We start from the raw sequence: 5,313 nt of genomic DNA on the forward strand, positions 1-5,313 counted from the left end.
CAGCACAAATTGCCTTGCTGGGTGAAGTGCCCGTGGACAAATGGCCATCAAGTAATTTGTCAGTTTTACCTGGCTCAAACTTCTGTGTTTCTTTACAAGGCAGAAAATATAAGGAAGGTAGATGCTGACATATGATAAACTGTCATTGTTTTATTGGATATATTCAGTAATTCTCCTGTGGCTATTTATAGTCATGCTGAAATTTATGAAGATTTACCAACCTGCTGGTATTGCCTTCCCTGTGGGAAAAAAACCCCAACTTCCTTACATATCTCAAAATTTTTCTAAAGCAGTGAATAAAAATGCAGTAAAAAATGAATGTTCAGAATTTTTTACAGTGGTTTTTTATCCCTCCAATTATCTGGTTTTTATATTTAATCCTGGACATTTTATGTTGCAGCAGGTTTGTACACAATCCTGAACTAAGTTGCAGGTAACCTTATTCTTTGCCAGACTTCATTCATTTTGGGTCACCTATAGAACTTAACTGCCCCATGAAAATTGTACAGGTTTTAATTAAAACTGGTTTTGGAGCCCTAAACTAAGGACACAATGTAGTGCCCAAGAAATCTAAATATTAAATAGTGCAACTAAAACCTAAATCATTTTAGTGGAGGTTTTACTTTGAAAACAAAATAGGAACAGAATGCCCAACTCTGTTAGTCTTCTAGGAAACATTTTATCCTAAATTAATATAATTACAATTAAGAACAAATTGATATTTCCCACAGTTCATTAATTAAACTGGAACTAACTTTTTTATTTATTAAATAATTAATTTTTCTTACATCTGATTTTCCCCAACCTTTAGGATTTTTTCAGAGGATCCTGAATTCAGTGCAACTGAAATACCTATTCATTGTGTCACTACAGGTTTTCTAGGGTCAGTTTCTGGTGTGATTCTACTGTTAGCTTTTGTTGGGATTTTGTATCACCCAGATAAGTGGTTTTAATCATAAGCATTGTAGTGACAGCTGTGGTTACCACTTGGGACAGGATAATGGGGAACGCTGCCCAGATCTCTGGGTTTAAGGGAGTATTAGATATAGACCAGCAGTCCAGCATGAAGCAACTCAAGGTTTCACAGATATTTTGTGTCAACAGAAGAATGGCAGGATTCAGGAATCACCGGTTCCTTTCTGGGCTCTGAGGAGAACTGAGCTCCACTGGCCACAGTCTATTCTTTCTTGGTCCCTATTTCTTTCCCCCCTCTTGTTCCTAGTTCACAGCGCTTTTCTTTCTTCAGGTTGCTCATTGACATCCTCATTTCACACAACCAGGCTCCTCAACCATGTCTCAGTTTTTCTCCACACTTCCAGGATCTGACCTTCCATGTGTTGTTATCTCTATACAGGTGCTGTATTTAATTATTTAGCTTTGCCAGAACCTCACAGAAATATCCCCCCTAAAGCCTTGTGAGAAGTCCTTGCCTTCCCAGACTATATCTTGATGTTCTTCAGTTCCAAACTAGGTGTCCTGCAGGATTTTATATCTAGTGCCTTCCCACAGGAACAAAGGAATGGGATCTTTCAGCCCAGATGACATTTTAGTGTAGGAAACTGCTTCCTAAACCAGAAGAAACTTTGGACAAAACCGAAATATTACCTTCTCCATATCTCCTTTAATTCCTAGATCAAACTTAAGCAGATACAATTTATAAGTTTATACTCTTTTCCTTTGTACCAATATTCCACATCCCATGTTAGCTGATTTACTTACAAATTGCAAGCATGTCCTCTTTTTTGTTTTTACTAAACTAAATAAGATATGCTCTAAACTAAATAAATTCTGCTCTTCTAATCCCCCTCCTCCAGGTAAAGTTTTCCATTACCGTCTCATTTTAATTCTCCTGCTCTGCACCTGTTTGAGTCTGGATTCATCTTCATTAAATGTAATCATCCAGAATAGAACAAAATATTGCAGAATTGGCCCTAGACATTAGCACTAATATGTTCTTTTCTGTACTAGAGATGCTACATCTTAAGCTTTCACATACATTTTTAAGACTATGAATGTCAGACTGATGTCTCATATATTCCCATAATGGACTTAGACTTCCTGTTGCTTTATCCTCATCTGTTTTTAAGAGTTGACAAGTTCCAAATTTATCTATGAAATTTGTGTTATTCATCTCTAAAACCCATTTCTACAGTACTGAACCCTATTTGTGCCACTCCAGTTGTCAGTGATATTCTGAAGTGTACCCTGAATTATATTCTAACTCTTCTTGAATATTGTCAGTGCCTTACAACTGCTTGTTATCACATTTAGCACACTGCCATTTTTGGTGTCAAGGTCATTAATAAAAATATTTAATAAGTTCTGTCTCAAGACTGATCTTAGAGGAGTAATCACTCTACAGCCAGATAGATGCTCTTTCAGCACATTGTAGAGCTCCCTCTCTATTTTTTTCCTTACTAATCTTATAATTCTCCTATAAAAATTGCATCATCTACACTACAGTTAAACTAACAGCTTCATACATGACATCAGAGTGAAGAAAAGACAAAGAAAATGCAGTATCTGTAAAATCAATACCCTAACAAAGATGGGTGTGAAGTCATTATAGTGTGAGACATTGTCAGCAGAATCAAGTCATATTTTATCACATTTTCACTTACTTTATGCTTTTAGTTGTTTTCCCCACGAACATTTCTGCAAAGACATACCATGCCTAGGAGGCCAAACACATGGACCCTGTTATAATGCCCATGCCCCCACCACACACATCTCAAATATTTTTATTGTGCTTGTTGCCATTTTGTCATACAATCCAAACAGACAATAGTTCTGTCCAAACTCATTGCTATGAACCTTTCAAACACGTGTCAGTTCTTTCTGGATTCTGCAACCCATGGTGTATCCAGCCACAGTGGCTCAAGTACTCTGTGTCCTTTGTATGCTGCTTCCAGTTCAGATGAGCTTATTTCAAGTTCTAAACTCTCACCTCTTTTATACTCCCTGGCTTCAGCCCTGTACTGAACATCCCATCCTTCTCACAGAGGCTGATATCTATTAGCTAGCTCTGCAGATGTTCAAAATCAACAACCACCAATTCGCCTGGCATACCAAATATGAAGTACATCTGCAAACCAGGCTACGGTAGGATCTGAAGAAGGGAGTGACCCCCAGCTGGAAATCATTTAATCATTTTAATTTCTCCTCAACCCAAAATTCTTAGTCCAAGGCTCTGTGTGTGCCCAGATGGCCCTGCTCTCCTGCTAGTGTTGCCTGTTGTTATTCCCTCATGCACATTGGCTCCAGGGCTCCAAACAAGTTAGCTACACCCACTCCACCACTAATTTGCTGTGCAAAGGAATGGCTTGCAGGGATGTTTCAATGCAAGTGGCAGACAGGCTAGCAGCATTGGAACTGGGAAGGATGTGGCTTTCAGCTCTGGCTGTTAGGATGGCTCTCTATCTGGCACTTAACAGAAACCAGATGAAACTGAGGACAAGAACATGATTTTAAAAAGTGAGTTGAAGGCAGCAGGATGCATCTTCCAGCTGAAGCTGGGATTTAAGCACACACCAATGCTACCATCTTAATTTCGGGCTGGGACACAAACCGGAGACCCAGCCTGCTGAAGCCCCACACCACTTACCTGCTGATTTGTAATCTAGCCCACGTCAGCTGGCTCTCCAAGAAGGGAGCAGAGATGGGATATGCTGCAAGTCAGGCAGCTGCACTAGCAAGCAGTTGGCAGTGGCCATGCTCTAAAAAAGGTTTCTTCCGAAAGAAGCTCAAGCCCACCTTCCTGCACAGCCAACAGAGGGACATCTCACACCTCTGGACACCTTTAAAACCACAAATAGTGTCAAAATAGTGCTGATATCTTGGTCATTGTGAAGCAGTACAGCAGTCTCTGACTATAAATGATTTCTTCAAAGTCAAGTAGGAAACCTGTTGGCACAAAAAAAAAAAAAGGAAAAAAAGGTCAGTTTTTCCAAATTTCAGAGATAATTTCAGCCATATTTGTTCACACTTTAAAAGAAAAATTAAAGCCTTACAGTTGAAGATGGATGATCTATTCATAGCAAATAATGTAGCCATCAAACAGAGACTTTTAGTCACTTGATGTATTATCAATGAATAGACTGATTTTTATGAATATGCTCATTAGCTGTAATTGTTTAACAAATGATTTATCTGAAAAAGTTTCATCCCCTGAGTTGTCTCTGATCTACTTGCTTTTTGATTATTCACTAGATGTGGTACATGATTACTTTGCTCCCTCATAGAATAAGTGAAATATTAGCAGTATCTGTGAACACTTGCAGTATGAATATTCATTTGTGAATGCAAATGTTATATGACTTGTCATTAAAGGCATCCATTATCGCCCTATGAAGAGTAGTTTGACTCTTTTTAAAAATAAATGTAATTTATTGTGACATCTATTCATTATCAAGGTTACTCTAAAATACAACTAAGTAATTACCTTTAAATGTTAATTCATCCCTTGCTGCAAATATTTTTTCTTTTAAATACAAATTTTAAATGTTGCTGTAAACAGAGATATGGGCTTCTTAACTCTTGCACTGCCAAGCATGGGTTATTTTCAGAGAATGAGCATGTCTACACTGAAACCCCATCACAGGATAAGATTTTGCACTCACATATACTATGGGAAAGAATTTACACTGTTAGAGGCTGAGAAGAGTGGCATCCAAAAGGTGAAGAGAAAAAAAAGAGAGAAGGGAAGAAATATGAGACATTCACAGGAAAAATGAAATTCTCCAGAAAGCAATAAAAATGCAATAAAGTAAACAAGTTGAAGTGCTGTGGAACAGCTAAAAACCTTGACAGCATGTAACGATAAATTACTCAAGAGAGGAGGACACTGAAGATGGAAATTCTGCTTGTAATTCAGTCATATTAAAGGAAACTTCAGATCTGTGTAAAGAGCTGGCATTAATTTATTTGCTTTCACAGGAAAATATTACATATTGTTTTGAAATTGTTTTTTTCTTTATCCAGAAATAGCACTCTGAGTGCTACTGCTGTGCTGTTGCAATAGCTTCTCACATGTAAAATTAATATCTGCTAAATATGGCATACCAAGTGAGGTAGTGACAAATAATGGACCACAATATGATTTGTTAGGAGTTCTTCTAATGTTCTGCTAAAGAATACGGTTTTAAATGCTCCATTGTCTGGCGTACCCACAGTGAATTGCCCTTATAAAAGCTCTGCTGAATATTTTTAAAAACAGAATTTCAAAAGCCTTAGAAAGAAATTCAGATCCCTGCTTGGTGACACAGAGTTTCAGGAAATGGTTGTAATAATTGCATAGAAATGTTTTCATACAGT

At 37.6% G+C, this 5,313-nt stretch overlaps 1 long non-coding RNA gene across 1 annotated transcript in view; it reads right to left on the bottom strand.

The window, feature by feature from the left end:
- Positions 1 to 240: 240 nt before the first annotated feature.
- The window catches only part of LOC108447863, an 18,651-nt gene continuing 13,578 nt past the window's right edge, over positions 241 to 5,313 (bottom strand). Inside the window, exon 5 of the long non-coding RNA XR_001863564.1 lies at positions 241 to 3,903. This is a non-coding gene — a long non-coding RNA (uncharacterized LOC108447863). The remainder of the gene's footprint in view (positions 3,904 to 5,313) is intronic.

Source organism: Corvus brachyrhynchos, unplaced genomic scaffold, assembly GCF_000691975.1.
Source record: "Corvus brachyrhynchos isolate BGI_N302 unplaced genomic scaffold, ASM69197v1 scaffold7, whole genome shotgun sequence".
NCBI classification, from domain to species: domain Eukaryota; kingdom Metazoa; phylum Chordata; class Aves; order Passeriformes; family Corvidae; genus Corvus; species Corvus brachyrhynchos.